The 16,943-nt window shown below is 38.3% G+C and overlaps 1 protein-coding gene across 5 annotated transcripts in view; it reads left to right on the forward strand.

Annotated features, from left to right (window-relative positions):
- The window catches only part of THSD7B (thrombospondin type 1 domain containing 7B), a 906,384-nt gene that overhangs the window by 486,988 nt on the left and 402,453 nt on the right, over positions 1-16,943 (forward strand). The window lies entirely within an intron of this gene.

A 16,943-nucleotide genomic window follows, 5' to 3' on the forward strand; every position in this document is an offset into this window, starting at 1 on the left:
TTGCAGTCTGGCTATTGGTAAAGGTGTTTTGTGTTCCTCTGAAGGACTGTGAACTCCTTGAGGGCTTAAACCTTGCCCTTTTCAGTTTTCAGTCCCCAAAGTACCAAGAAATAAACTTAAGGCAGAACAGAACTTAGTAAATCCATGTCAAATAAATAGATGCTAGCAAGAACCAATTTGCTTAAGCAAACCTAGCAAACTGCTGAACGAGAAGTTAGTCTACCTTCACAGCTCAATTTTCCTCATAAAAATTTGCATAGCTTAATGCAAGAACATATGTGGTGACGCTGGCCACACAATGTGTGAGACTTAGAGCATCAGATTTGTCTCTGTTTTCCTGGCAAATGTGGTTAAAAGGGAAAAAATTCTATCATTTTTGTTTATTTTTTGTTTACTTGTTTGTTCATTCATTTGTCTATCAGTCTATTATCTGTAATGAAGTTGTATGAATATCTCAGGGAAGCAAAGCCTATTGAATTGCTAATTTCTTAAAGTCATTTCCCACTCATGCTTCAAAGTCACCAGCTGGGGTAGTAGTTACAGTTTTCAACCATATGTTTATGGGAAATACAATGCACTGTCTGATAGGGTTTCATTCTTGATAAAAACCCAAGGCCATATATAAGGTGAAATGCAAAATTGTGGTCATGTGCCATCTTTTAGTGTCCTAGACTAACCCGTGGGTAAAACTTAAAATAATTGAACAGGTTTCTGAAAATGTGGTCCACAAACCTTCAGCTCAGATCTGTGTGGTATGCTTGCTAGAACCCTAAGATATTCTGATTTTGAAATTGGAACTGGGGCCTAAAAATCTGCATTTTTAAATTAACTTCCTTAGTGATTCTAAGACACACTAAAGTTTGGAAACCACTATATTGGAGAAGCATTGGATGTAACCATAGACCAACAGATTGTTTAAGAAATGTGTGACAAGCACCTACTATGTTGTTTTAATCAACTCTATTTTAGTTTTTAAGGATCAAAGAACTTTAAGCTACATTAGGTAAAAGGGGGCTTGGCTGGGCACAGTGGCTCATGCCTGTAATCCCAGCACTTTGGGAGGCCGAGGCAGATGGATCACGAGGTCAGGAGTTCGAGACCATCCTGGCTAACACGGAGAAACCCCATCTTTACTAAAAATACAAAAAATTAGCCAGACATGGTAGCATGCGCCTGTAGTCCCAGCTACTCGTGAGGCTGAGTCAGGAGAATCGCTTGAACCCGGGAGGCAGAGGTTGCAGTGAGCTGAAATCATGCCACTGCACTCCAGCCTGGGTGACAGAGTAAGACTCCATCTAAAAAAAAAAAAAAAGCCGGGCTTAGGGGGGTGGGCTTGATAGGAATTTATAACAGATCTGGCAGATGTCCAAATGTAAGAAAAAACCCTGTGGGTGTGATGGGAACTGTAAACGCTGGGATTACAGTTTAGTTTATAGCTGGAAGTAATGCTGGAAGTGCTGGGATTATAGGCATGAACCACCATGGCTGGTCCTTTATTTATTTATTTATTTGTAGAGACGGGGTCTCACCATGTTGCCCAGGCTTGTCTGGAACTCCTTTTGCTGTCCTTCTGCCTCAGCCTTCTGCAGTGCTGGTATTACAGGTGTGAGCCACTGTGCCTGGCCCCGGTTTGTATAATACTTTTGTGCCAGGTCCCTCAGTGGCTCAGAAGCCTGTTGGAGCAGGCCCTGAGGCCAGAGACTCATGTGGAAGGAGAGGGGACAGTGATGCACAAAGGCAGCAGGGACTGATGCAGGAGCATCCCTCGGGAGAGGGCTTGTGGTGTTCCGCAGGGAGGTTGGCCTCTCCAACTGGCTCAAGCTCTGCTTTTAGGAGGAAATTCAGAACCTGGCTCATCCCTCTCTTGTGCCTCCACCAGTTACACTCTGGGTGCTAAACTATTGGAAGAGACTAGCATGTTTCCAATAGAAAAGGCTCGCTTTTTTTTTTTTTTTTTTTTTTTTTTACTTCACAGCTTTGGTTTGGGAAAAGGGCTGTTGTGAATTAGGTAGAAATATAGAAAAGGCAAATGAAGCTCCAGAGGATAGAAATGCAGTAGAATAACACCTTCATGTGGAATAGAAACTGGGAGAATGAGGTACTCACTCTGAGTATGATCAGAGTCTGATATTACTCACTCTGAGTATGATCTGAGCGATATTTTACTTCAAACAAACAAAATATGCAGTCTGTGTGTACTTGCATTCTTACCAAAATGCCTTGGCTATGATTCCTATCAGTGGTCTATGATAAACAGTGCTGTCTTGGTTGTCTTATAAAATAAACCAACATACCAAAGAAAACAAAATAAATTTAAAAAGCAGAAAAATAAGCAAATGTAGGTTTGGTGTGTGGAGTTCTGTTCTTTACACCTGAAATGCAATACTATGCTGTCTTAGTTTATATCTAATAGTGACTTTAAAGCACTATTAATTTCCTTCATGGAACAGCCAAGCTAAGCTATGTTACCGTTAATAAATCTCATGGCACATGGATATTTAAAATGATTTATTGTTAGCATTGGTGGCAAAAATCTGTGTTTCCTTCAGTGTGAGTGTTCTTTCTTTACAAAATGCTTTTACTTCTGGCTCGTTTCATTCTCATATCTGTAGAATTCTCTGCAGACAATATAATATGATTCTTATTTGTCTACAGAGGTAAATGAGTTGTTTTATAGAAACCAAGGTACCCATTCTAATTAGAAGTATATTTTTAGTCTTTTGATGTACTTCCTATGAAGAAATTGAATAAATTAGCTTTGATTTACCTGGGATGTTTCCTTCAGTTTATTAAATTATCTTCTGCAATTAAAAAGAATAAATTAGTTATTTTTTGCTTCTTTGGCTTTGGTCCCATTTCAATGTGATTTCTAAATTACAGTGTGGTTTCCGGAGGTTTTTGACTCACTGGGTTAGCTAATATGATGGTAGATTTATGAAGTGTTTAATTTATATTATTATAGTAAAGCCTAGAATTAGAGGTGGAGTTAAACATTAAGATCTTAATATGTCAATTTGAAACTTCAGGTTTTATAGAAACATCAAATAATTTATGTATGGTTAAAAATCAAGAAGCTACTTTATGCTTAAATGAAATAGATTGCTCATGGTTTAGACAAACAACTTTTAAGTGTCCCCTAGTAGAAAAATCAGCCCTGGATAGTCTGTGAATCTCTTGAAGTTGTTTTGAAATTAAGTTGCTACATATAGATGGTTCCGATAGAATATCTCTTCAATGACATGTTTTCAATGATAAGAAATAAAATATCCAAAAATAAGTATGCTAGGAATGATAGACTCTCTGCCTTTTGAAATCTTTCCAAGTTAGATTTAATTCGCTGATATCTAAAATATGTTTGTCATATTGTATTTTGAGACCTTATGGATAACCAAAGGAATACAGATCACACGAATGTGGTGGCAAGTTCTGTTGCAAGTGTGTTAATTTCTAACTTGAGCCAGCAATATCCTCTCTCATTGCTGAATGACCACAATGCTTTTGAGTGGATGTTTGATTATATTTAGTTTCACAGTGAATTATATTCAGTCTTAAGCTTCTGTCTTATTTGTTCATGGGTACTGGGAAGAGCTTGACCTTTTTTGGAATCTAACAGACTTCTGGTGGACTCCTGGTATTAGTCACTTTTTCGCAGTATTTTGAATTTAAGTTAACATCTCTGAAACTATATGCTCATGTGTAACATAGATATAACATGTAATATCTGTAAGACAACTTCATAGGGTTTTCTTATCCCGTGCAAAGTTGCTCAATATGTGATAATTTTCTCCATTATGTATTTTTTTCTACCCCAAGTAAGTTGTAGGATTCATGACTATTTAAGCTCAAGCCATAAACATTATGAATTTTATAAACAGAAGATACTTAGCAGTGTGTATGTTTATGTGGGTGTGTATGTGTGTGCGTGTGTATGTGTGTATGTCGAGACAGAGAAAGAGTGAGAGGGGGGCTCTCAGAGTGGAACAATAATAATGTTTAGTATTTAAACATTAGGACCTGTTTATCACATATAATGTTATTTTATATTCTTGCAATGTAAATATGCAATGTAACATTGCAAGAACGTAAACATTGCAAGGATATAAAATAACATTATATGTGACCAACAAGGTCATACATGGTCTTGAACCTTGAAGAATTCCATCTTTTCCCAAACTATCTTTCCTTCCACCCAAAATCAGAAACAACTGAGAGTTAATCAAAGCAGAGGGAGATCAAAATATCAGCTGCTTCTCAACCCCAGAATTAGACAGGCTTTCCTACCTGGCCACAGCCTATGCTGAATAGCAAAACATTCTCCTTGGGTGAGCACAGCTGAGAAGACAGAAGAATATGTGCATTTTCTGAGCAGACGTATCCCAAAGAAAGAAAAGGAGAGAGCATATCATAACAAGAAACATATCAGTTTCTTGTTGCCAAAGTCATGATTTACATCTCCACAGGAGATGTAGGTGAGGGAGGTGTAGAGAGTCGAGGCACAAGAACTACTATGGAAGTGGATCTCCCTTCACATGGAAGGCATCATTAAGAGGACTCCACCCTTGCTGTCTGGTGCTGTGCGACTTGGTGAACTCTCACCCTAATACCTTCCACTGCCTCCTTGACTTCCCTTTAGCTATGTCAGCCTCCTTTCTGACCAAGCTTTTTTCCATCTCATTCAGACTTTCACTTGCTGCTCCCTCTTTCTGAGAATCTCTTCTAGCCTTTTGCCTGGGTGCCTTTCTAAAACTTTTCATTTTTTTAGAAACAGGGTCTGGCTTTGTCACCTGATGGAGCACGAGGATGCAGTCAGAGCTCACTGCAGCCTCAAACTCCTGGGCTTAAGCCTCCTGAGTGGCTGGGACTACAGGTGCATGCCACCACGCCTGATTAATTGTTTTTATGTTTTTAGAGGTAGAATCTCTCTATGTTGCCCAGGATGGTCTCAAACTCCTGACCTCTAGTGGTGCCTGGCCCTTGGGTGCTTTTATTCAACACTTTGTTTTCAGTTCAAATGCCATTGCCTCAGAGTGTCTGTCTCTGACTACCCTGTTTAAAAATCCCCCTTCTTCCTGTTTTTTTTTTCTTCTTCATTACTCTATATTATTTTCTCAGAGCAATTATCATTATCCCAACTAGAATGGAAGTTCCATGTCTTGTTCTCTGCTGAAACATGTTGAATGGTGACTGCCCCAAAGTAAGTGCCTAAATATTTGTTGAATGAATAATAATGGATGAGTCAGTAAACCTTTTTCTAGGGCTTACTATATACCAAGTTTTATGCCATCTGCTAGTTACATTAAGATGAATAAAATGAGGTTACTTTTATCATGGAACACTTAAATAGAAATTCAGGCATGCAAACACATATTTTCTATAACAGGAATGTGTACAGGACATTATGGAGCCAGAGAGAAGGGAGTCCTATGCTTGGGGAGGTGAGATTTAGTAGATCAGGAGTTACCAGGTAAACATGGAATAGATGTTTACAAGTAGTAAGTAGCAGAGGAGATATGTGTGCAGAAGCTTGGCTGTGTGTGAGTACTTTGTAATTGAAAGAATTACAGGTGGCTAATGATGCTTGGGATACACAACCCATATGGGGGAATGATAAGAAATAAAGAGATATGCAGGTACCCGCTCGTGAAGACATTCTACCAAGTTTGTATCTTATCTGGAATTCTGGTGGAATTTACATTTTAACCATGAGTGTGATAAAATCACATTTATGTTTTAGTAAAAGAAAACAGTATAGAAAATAATGAGGGGAGACAACATTGGGAACCAGTGGAAAAATTAGGGGACCATTCAATTATCTGGGCAAGAAATGAGGAAAATATTTTCTTCAATAGAAAAGGGGAATTGAAGTTACCTTAGTCTGTTTTCTGTTACTTAAAACAAAATACTTGAAACTGGGTAACTTATAAAGAAACAAAATTTATTTCTTACAGTTCTGGAGGCTGGGAAGTTCAAGGCTGAGAATGAGCATTTGGTGAGAGCCTTCTTGTTCGTGGGGAGTCTACAGAGTCCCAAGGTGGCACAGGGCATCACATGGTGAAGGGTTGATCATGTGAGCTTAGGTCTTTCTTTGTCATCTTACAAAGCTACCGGTCCCACTCCCGTGATCCCTAATCCCATGAATCCATAAATAAAATCCAGTCACCTCTTAAAGGAGCCACCTCTCACTTCTGCCACATAGGGGATTCACTTTTGCCATGAGTTTTGGAGGGGGCAAATATTGAAACCACAGCAGTAGGTAAGCATATGAATTATCATAACTCAGTAGTGTTTAATAGCATGTCTTCATGACCTGGAGTGCACTCAATTTTTCATCCATCCATCCTGTGTAATTCACATAACTGGATGATTATGCAAACACTCTTCCCTGCTCAACGGATTTAATAGAAACAGTAGTAAGCAATTGGCTGGATTTCAGCAAGGCACAGACCCTTTTTAGCCACCCATCCTGAGTGTAAGCTTCCAAGGAGTAAAATGGTTCCAAAGATCCAGGGTATCTCACAAAGTCCCCACATTCCCATCTCTTCTTATCAGGATCAGTGACAAAATTTGAGGGTCCTGTGCAAAATGGGAAAATGTGGAGTTCAGTGTTCAAAAAATTATTGAGAATTTCAAGACTATTTTCACAGAGCCCTAAACCACCCCTGAGACTGCACAGATCACCTGCCCATCCATGATGCTGGTCCCAGTCTTTATTGGCTTTCTCTCCAGGCCAGGAACCTAACTGGCTTTGAGTTTTAATTTCTGGGAAGAGTTGCCATTAACTCAGATTATTTTATTGGATTGCATTTCTTCAGCTGAGAACATCTAAGGATTGGAGGAAATAGGACCAGGGAGAGGTTCATTTTTGTGACAGACAACAAAGCAGAATGCACACTCTGGACCCAGATTGCTTGGGTTCCAAAGTCTCTCAACCACTTACTGGGACCTTGCATGAGGAACAGAAGCTCTCTGTGTCTCCATTTTCTTACCTGCAAAATGGGAATGACAAGAGTAATTGTTATAGGTTCTTATGAGGAGTGAGTGAGTTGATTCATGTAAAGCACTTGGTAAATGACTCACATGGTTGAATTGTTTTTCTTACTGTTTTGAAGATTATAGTCTCCATATTAAACTTTTGTGGTTCCATGTAGTAAAATTATCCCCATTCGGAATGAAGTTTATCATTTGGGGAAGAGAAATGCTTAATTTTAATGTAGTTGAATTTATCCAACTACATTATGGCTTTTATTTTTTATGTTTTAAAATACTTTTTTTATCCTAAAGATATAAAGATATTAGCCTATGTTTTTCTTCTGAAATTTTTACATCAAAGTCTTTACTAATTTATTTTTAATATGGTTCCAGGTAGAAATCCAATTCTGTGTGTGTGTGTGTGGGGAAGTGGTCCTCTTTTCCTCTCATTCCCGCTCAATGATCTAGCCACACCTGTGCTGTTGCTCTGTCTGGAATTTGACTCTGGGCCTTGGCACATAATATCAGCTTTGCCTTGACTTGTCCTTCCCCAGATACTACATTAGATGACCCCCTACCTCCTTCAAGTTCTTACTCAAATATTCCCTTCTCATTGAAGATTTTGAAATTAAAAATTGCAAAACCTTCTCCCCTGCCACCACTCCCCCTGCCCCCTACCTGCCACAGGCACAAATGGAAAGATATACACAGACACGCATACAATGCTCTTTTTTTTTTCTGCACAGTATTTTTTTTTTATTTTAGGTTCCAGGATACATGTGCAGGTTTGTTATGTAGGTATACATGTGCCATGGTGATTTGCTGCACCCATCAACCCATCATCTAGGTTTTAAGCCCCTCATGCATTAGGTATTTATCCTAATGCCCTCCCTCCCATGTCCTCCCCACCTCCTGACAGGCCCCGAAACATGTTGTTCCCTCCCCTGTGTCCATGTGTTCTCTTTGTTCAACTCCCACTTATGAGTGAGAACATGCAGTGTTTGGTCTTCTGTTCCTGTGTTAGTTTGCTAAGAGTGATGACTTCTGGCTTCATCCATGTCCCTGCAAAGCACATGATCTCATTCTTTTTTATGGCTGCATAGTATTCCATGGTGTACATGTGCCACATTTTCTTTATCCAGTCTATCATTGATGGGCATTTGGGTTGGTTCCAAGTCTTTGCTAGTGTAAATAGTGCTGCAATAAACATACATGTACATGTATCTTTATAGTAGAATGATTTATAACCCTTTCGGTATATACCCAGTAATGAGATTGCTGGGTCAAATGGTAATTCTGGTTCTAGATCCTTAAGGAATCACCACACTGTTTTCCACAATGGTTGAACTAGTTTATATTCCCACCAAAAGGGTAAAAGCGTTCCTATTTCTCCACAGCCTAGCCAGCATCTATTGTTTCTTGACTTTTTAATAATTGCCATTCTGACTGGCATGAGGTGATATCTCATTATGGTTTTGATTTGCATTTCTCTAGTGATCAGTGATGATGAGCTTTTTTTTATATGTTTGTTGGCTGCATAAATGTCTTCTTTTGACAAGGGTCTGTTTATATCCTTTGCCCACTTTTTGATGGGGTAGTTTTTTTCTTGTAAATTTGTTTACATTCCTTGTAGATTCTGGATATTAGACTTTTGTCAGTTGGGTAGATTGCAAAAATTTTCTCCCATTCTGTATGTTGCCTGTTCACTCTGATGCTAGTTTCTTTTGCTGCTTTGCACAGTATTTTTTGCACAGTATTTAATTACTATATGAAACACTAAATGTTTAGCTTATTTATTTTCAAATTGCCTTTCTCTCTCTACTAGAATGAAAAGTACTTGAGGTCAGGAATAATTTCTTTTGTTTGGTTGCAGCTTCAATTTCTAGAACGGTATCCTCTCCTCAGAATATTTCAGTATTCTTCTTCTAGGACTCAGAGCACCTATAAATAGTTCTCATCTTGGGTTTTCTTTATTTGTGTGTGTGTGTGGTGGAGGTTGCAGGTTTTGCCTCCTCTTTCCTGATTTCTCTTACCCAGTAAATCCCAGGCTCTCACCATCAGTGATGGAGAAATTTTCCCAAGGGCCAGTGTTCCAAACTGTTTCCTGACTTTAATGCTTTTTTAGGCATGGATTTATAAAACACTTTAAAAACATTTCAAAGAGGATTGCAAGGCAAACAAAAATGAAAGGAGAAGGAACTTATAGGACATGTCAACAAATTATAGCCCAAATAATGGTTGGGTATTTATTAATATTTTAAGAGAATTGGTATAAGTATGTATAATATATTACTATGATATTAAAAACAGTTTTAAAAAGAGTTATTGTCTTTTAAATATATTCTGAAATATTTGCATGTAAATAATGTGCTTTCTGAATTTTTTAAAAGTAATCTGTGTGTGTATGTGGGAATGGGTATAGTTGAAACAAGGTAGGTCATATACTGATGGTTATGGAAGCTGTCATATGTGGACTCTGGGTTCATTTGATTTGTTTACAAATTTCTTAAAAAGGTAAAAATTTTGCAGGCATGGTGGTTCATGCCTGTAATTCCAGCACTTTGGGAAGTCAAGGTGGGAGGATTCCTTGAGCCCCCGGAGTTGGAGATGAGCCTGGACAACAAAGAACAACCTTGTCTCTACAAAAAAGAAACAATAATAAGGCAGGTGCAGTGGCACACTCCTGTAGTCCCAGCTACTCTGGAGGCTGAGGTGAGAGGATTGCTTGAGCCTGGGAAGTTGAGGATGTAGTGAGTCATGATCTTGCCACTGCATTCCAGCCTAGGTGACAGAGTGAGACCCTGTCTCAATAAATAAATAAATAAACAAACCTTTCAGGAGAGGTTCTCTAGACATGCAGTTTCCTATATTGTTGGAAGCTAATGTCTGCATCTTCTCATTCAGAAGAAAAATGTGTTTTAAATGGCTATATGGTAATTCAGTCATTTTTTTCACTCATTCACTCTTTTATTTGTTCAACAATTATTTACTAATGCCTACCAGGTTTATTTTATTTTATTTTTATTTATTTGTTTTTTGTAGATATGGGGGTCTTGCTATGTTGCCTAGGCTGGTCTCAAACTTGTGGGCTTCAGCAATCCTGCCGCCTCAGCCTTGCAAAGTGCTGAGATTACAGGTGTGAGCCACCTCGCCTGGCCCTTACTAGGCTTTAAGCACTGCAATAAGACCTAGAGAGGCGCACTGTTCAAAGACAGGGAGTCAAAAAGACAACAGGATGCGACAGAGTTCTTTGTGGAGGTGTAGGAACATGGGAAGAGGGATGATTAGGTGAGGGAGGGGTGGAAAAAACTTCTTGAAAGTGGTGACCCTCTGCTCAGTCTCAAAGGAAGTACAGGGGTCATCTAGACGAAGAAAGAAGAAATATGCTTAACCTATCCTGCACGCTAACCTGTCTCCCAACTAACATTTTTACGTGCTGACTAGATGCCAAACCCTGAACTAACTACTTGATATTTCATTACCTGATTATTCTTCTTCAAAGCCCCCAAATCAAGTCTTCTTATTATTGCCCTTCGATGTACTGAGAGATAAGTAATTTTTCTAGGTTCACAGACCTTGGGCTCCAGGTTTACTGATTCTAAAAAGTCGCATTATTTCATCAACATAAAGCCAAAAGAGAAGTTTTGAATGCTAGTGACCATGTTGATGCTGCAGAAGTAATGACAGCAATACAAGCATTAACATGTACCTTATGCATAAAAGAGATAATTAAGAGTGTTTATCTTGTGCTAAAATTTATGGTTAAAAATGAAAAGCCTAATTTTAATTAGTTTGTATTCACAGAGTTATTTTCCCTTAGTCATGTTTTACAACCACTTCCAAAAAAAAAATTTTAATATGACAACTGGTATTTAATGTCTGAGTAATTTCCCTCACCTTTCATTTGGAAAACCAATGTTTCCATATAGACCCATCATGGAAAGGACATTGAGGAAAGTTTGTCCAAAAAAAAAAAAAAAAGCCCATGATTTTTGTGGTTGAGCCATAGTGAGTGATGGGCAGAACATGGCAAGCTCCCTGACAGCAAGTGGTCCAGTGATACACTTCACTGTCCTGTAAAAGCTGAGGATGCAAGGACCCAGTGGTGCTATCTGTGCCCTTTCTGAGTTGTGTCCTCACTCTGCTAGCTTCTCTCTCAAGCTATCAGCACAATGGTCGGCCTGAATAGCATTCTTAAGGACATAAAGCATTTATAGAGTAGGGCAACATGAACTGTTTTAAAGCAGTTTTCAGATATATAGTTCAAGATTCATGCCTAACAATGATGACAGCATCTTCAGCTTCAATTCTAGCAGTATTTTTTCAGCTTATATCTTAGATGACATTTGTGCCCCTCAAAACCTGTCTGTATCCCATGCAGAATGGTGTTTCAGTGTATTTCAGTCTTAATGCTGACGGAATGCAACACATTAGGGGACCTTGTTGTAGCAAGCAGCTATAGTCACTTCCTCTGCTAAAATGAAAGGGGTCAGGATTTGGGGAAAAAAAAAAATAAATAAATCCCTGTCATTTCATAACACATAACACATTCACAAGTAGAAAAAACAAGTGCAACTTATCATTATAGGTGTTATTATTAACCTTCCTTGATTATACTGCACAATTCCAATTATACCCGTTATGACAGACTTAGCTAGAGGGCAGGTCACATTTTTTAAATGGGTTGAGAGCAGTAACGGTTTAGCTAGTGTTAATTTGTTTTCAATTGCTTGGTTAAGCATGCCGTATGGTCTTTTTCCTGTTTTACATATTGGATGCATAAGAAACTCTGCTTTAATTGTGCTAAATTGGTGGTTCTTCTCCCTGGGGATTTTTTAAAACATGCTAATACTTCAGCTCCACCCATCAGGGATTGTCATTTAATTGTTTGGGTTTCTAAGAGTAGGGTGGGGCACTAGGAATTTGAGAAAGCATCCCTGAGATTCTGATATGCAGCTGGAATTAGACACAATGAAATCAGCTATGGATGACTTCAGTTGTGATATGTAGAGACTGAGGAAGGGCAGACTCAAAGTGGGTCACTATTAGATAAGATTAGCTCTCTCTAAATCGGAGATGTTTTAAGAACAGCAGTGGTTGGGGATAGAAAGCTGAGGATATTGGAAGGAGTCCCTGGACATTTAGAACTATGGCCTGAGCTTCTGAGTGTGTTGTGTCTACTACAGGAAGTTTGTATTTGCCTTGACTCTTATCCTGGATAGTGTAGGCAGATATAAACATGAATTGCTCTTTCTTAAGTCTATACAAAGGGCTTTCATATAAAAAATTTCAAGTTCACTATATATATATAATATATATATACACATACACATATATATAGCATTTGAAAAAAACTTTAAATCCCACTTAATTAAGCATTCCTAACAGCTGTCCTGTGAATTGTCTCAGCAGTATTACCCACATAGGACAGTAAGAAAATTGAAGTTCTGAAAGGTTAAGTGCCTTGCCCAAGGTCATATAGCAATTCAGTAATGAGCTGGGATTAGAAACCAGAGCCCCGAAGGTCTTGTCTGTTGCCAGATCCATTGAATTTGGCTTCTGTTGCAAAATGAATGATGATTATAAAAATTTAAGAATATAGAGTACATTTTTTCAGGCAGTATTTCAAAATGAAAGAAGTATATGGATATCCTGAAGCTTATTTTTAACATTCCTGGAAAGTTTAGCAGAAAAGCTTTGCAATTTTGCCTAATTTCATTTGTATATAGATAGATAGAATCTTTAGCTCAGTGTTCATTTTGAAGTACTTCAAGGTTTAGCCTGGGAGAGAATTTTAGGGGAAGATGCTGCTGTTGATGTATCTGCTCTATATATGGAACACCAAGATGAATAGGAAGGAAGTATATAAAACCTTCCTACTCATAGTTCTAGTAGGGCATTGCATTTTTTAAAGCACTTAAGCCTCCATTTCTCCTTGAACAACGAGAGAACATATTGGATTGATGAATTTGGATAATAAATACAAAGTTCATATTATCATTTCTGAACTCTTATAGAGATCTTTTACGTTATTATCCATCTGTCAAGTTTCACTTCTGCTGCTCTGGGTAGATTTAATAATGCATGTATGTACATTTCAGCATAACACCAGCACCTAGGTGAGTTGCCTACATGTAGCAGGTACCTCACAAATATTTATTAATGATGACAACACTGTATGTGGTAAATGCTTCACTCTGATAACTCAGTCACAGATTTAAAGATGAATAAACTTAGGCTGCCTAATATTGTACTGCCATCTTTGCTGTCTATAGTATTGACTTAGAAACAGCCTTTTTTTTTTTCTTTTTTTGAGACAGAGTCTCGCTCTCACCCGGGCTGGAGTGCAGTGGTGCAATTTCAGCTCGCTGCAAGCTCTGCCTCCCAGGTTCATGCCATTCTCCTGCCTCAGCCTCCTGAGTAGCTGGGACTACAGGCGCCTGCCACCACGCTTGACTAATTTTTTGTATTTTTAGTGGAAACAGGGTTTCACTGTGTTAGCCAGAATGGTCTCGATCTCCTGACCTCATGATCTGCCCACCTCAGCCTCCCAAAGTGCTGGAATTACAGGCATGAGCCACCGCGCCCAGCCAGAAACAGCCTTCTTAATGACAATTTGGAATTTTTTCCAAGTCCAAGTTGTTTTCCCTGCATATTAATGCTCCTTTTTGAATAAATGCTAAGTCTCTTCAGTTTTATGGCATCCATTTGTGATGTTTCTGTTACAATAACACATATAGAGTAGCTATGGTTATTTTGAGGTAAGCCCTGTACTCTCTTTTCCCATTAATTTTTAATTCAATATTTCACAAACAAGTTTGTTGAGGGACGCAAAACAGCCTTCTTTGAATGTTTGAATAATGCAAGCAGAATTCTGTGGCAAGAAATAAAAAGGTCCACTGATCCTGTTGAGTAGATAATTTTAAGAATAGCAGTGCAGTCAGTCTACCTTTTCCACACATTTGAAATGCAATCCTATGCTGGAATGAGAAATAAAATGTACGTTTCTTGTTATACATGCACATGGGGGTGATAGTCTTTGAATGATCATATAATGTTTCATACAAACCAAGACATTTATGAGAGTGAATGGAGGAGTTATTATTATTTAAGCTAAGATAATAGGTATTGGCTAGAATTGCCCTGAGAAAACAGGATCTTTGACCATCCTATCCATTCCTCTCTAATAATATGAGAACATGGTTGTAGGTACTAATTGCCTTGCAATTGTAGTTTAATTTACCAGGAAGATAGAATGGTTTTAAGCCATTCATTGTCTACTCCTAGACGTACAAAACAGGAATGAGACTCAGCTCTGAATGGAAAGCTGGTTTGTCATTTTTTTTTCTTTTTCTAAATTACAGAAAATTTAACTATTGAAACTTTTCTTCTATTTTTAAAAATCTTTCTTTTCTTTCATGAACTCACACGCTAGAGAAAATTCCTTGCACCTGGCAATGTGTTCATGCTTTACATGCAGTATCTCATGTAATCCTCCTAGCGGTTATAAGAACTAGAAACTTTTAGTTGGCCTGTTTTACAACTTAGGAAGTTGAGACTTAGCAGGGTCAAAGAAATAATCTGAAGTCTAACAGGTGTTAGGGTTGCAACTCCACCCTAGGAAGTATTTAACATGTGACTGTTAATGTGATATTAATCTTAAAAAGCATTGGTGTCATCCTTTTGTTTTAATCTTTGTGAGAGAAGAATCACCACGATGGGTTCAGTTTTGTTTTTGAGTAGTGAATTGTATATATAAGTGAAGAGGAGGGATGAGAACTTCAGGGTGAGGACCAGGAGTTATAAGGTGGTAAGCCTGGAACAATACTGGTGCTGTGAAGCACAATAGACCACTGATGTTTAGTGGGTAATAGGAATATTTGAGAAACAAGGGAAACCCCTAAAGGTTAATTTTTAAAATCTATTAGAATTCTGCAGGTTGCTGCTGAAATAACTGCCATGCATTGCTGGTACATAACTATCCTGCATCTACTCTGCACCTATCCTTGCCTCTAGCAGTGCCCCCAATTTCCTGGCCACACGTTTGTCTCCAACCCTGCCTGTCCTATCAGCCAGTACCTTTGTTCACTCCTGTTCTACCACCCGCTTGCTGTCCCCCTACTCTTACATTTTAAATTAGTTGCAAACTTAGTAAGTCAGTTCTTTATTTTAGCTCATTAATCGAATAACTCTGACATCAGGGCTTAGCATTCATGACACTAATTCAGTGTGATGTTCCCCAGCTTACCTAGCTGCAAATCACCCAAAGGGTCTCTTTACATACTCATTTCTTCTCTCTTTGCTATCATCTTTCTGGAAAAGACTAGTGTAGACCTTCACAAAGAATCTATAAACATCTCTCAATGTTTGTAGCCCATTCATGTGCTTTCTATGGTAAACATGTTTCTTAATCTTTAAGTCACCATCTTCTCTAAATGTTATTTCTTTTGACTATAATTAATAACAAGTTTAATTATACCTGATGACTTAGTGATGACAAAATATGCATAAATCAAAACTGAATTTAAACTGGTTATTTATTAGTCATAATCATGCTTGAGCAATTGTTCATGTTGGCAAACAGGCACTTTAATTTATTGTTATTCTTCTTCATAGGCCTAATGAGGTTGGAAACATCACTCACAAAAGCTTACAAATATGGCAGTTTTTTAACACTGAAATCTTCTGTAAGTGAGTGCTATTGAAAAATTGCTTAGAAGGGAAGAAGTATTCCTTTAGAATAACAGAAGGACAGTGATGTAGACTACCTCCCCCCAAAATCCCCCACCCCCGAATGCTCCCCTCTTTCCCTTCATCATACTATAAAGTCTCTTTTAATGGAAATATCGTGGGCCTAAATGTCTGCCTAGTACAGTTTTAACTCTATCTAGGTGATTTTTGGGAAATTATTTACCTCTTCCACCCTCCATTTTCTTATCTGTAAAATGGGAATAATAATACCAATCTGATAAGAAGTTATAATAATAAAATAAGGTAGCATATGCATACATAAAATGCCCAGACATAGATCTGACATAGATTAAGATGATAATTCCTAGAAACATTTAATATGTTTTACACACATAGGTGATCTAAATGTAGCCCAGTGGCAAAGCCACTATCCTCCCCTCTCTATAGCTACTTCCCAAAATCACTTTTTCTTGAGTATTCAGTGGAAAAGGAGGTGTTGTTTGACATCACTTCCTGAGAGCTACTACTTGGCCTTTGCCCATCTTCTCTTAACTGGCTTCAAACCATGATATTGGGGGCTGCCTCAGACTCTACTTCTTTTGTTGCTAGTTACCTCTTGGATTTCTGGAATTATTGTTCTCCCTTGACACAACCCTCATGCTGGGTTCAAAATGAGGTGAAATTTTTACAGGAAAGGGATATGGATCCAGACCCTAAGAGAGGATTCTTTATTTTATTTTATTTATATACTTTAAGTTCTAGTGTACATGTGCACAACATGCAGGTTTGTTACGTAAGTATATATGTGCCATGTTGGTTTGCTGCATGATTCAGCTCGTCATTTACGTTAGGTATATCTCCTAATGCTATCCCTCCCCCAGGCCCCCACCACCCAACAGGCCCCGGTGTGTGATGTTCTCCACCCTGTGTCCAAGTGTTCTCATTGTTCATTTCCCACCTATGAGTGAGAACATGCGGTGGTTGGTTTTCTGTCCTTGTGATAGTTTGCCAAGAATGATGGTTTCCAGCTTAATCCATGTCCCTGCAAAGCACATGAACTGATCCTTTCTTTATGGCTGCATAATATTCCATGGTGTATATGTGCCACATTTTCTTAATGCAGTCTATCATTGAAATCTCATGCAAGAAAGAATTCAGGACAAGTCCATAGAATAAAGTGAAAGCAAGTTTATTAAGAAAGTAAAGGAATAAAAGAATGGCTACTCCATAGACAGAGCAGCGCTGAGGGCTGATGGTTGCCCATTTTTATGGTTATTTCTTGA

Source organism: Pongo pygmaeus, chromosome 11, assembly GCF_028885625.2.
Source record: "Pongo pygmaeus isolate AG05252 chromosome 11, NHGRI_mPonPyg2-v2.0_pri, whole genome shotgun sequence".
Taxonomy (NCBI): Eukaryota; Metazoa; Chordata; class Mammalia; order Primates; family Hominidae; genus Pongo; species Pongo pygmaeus.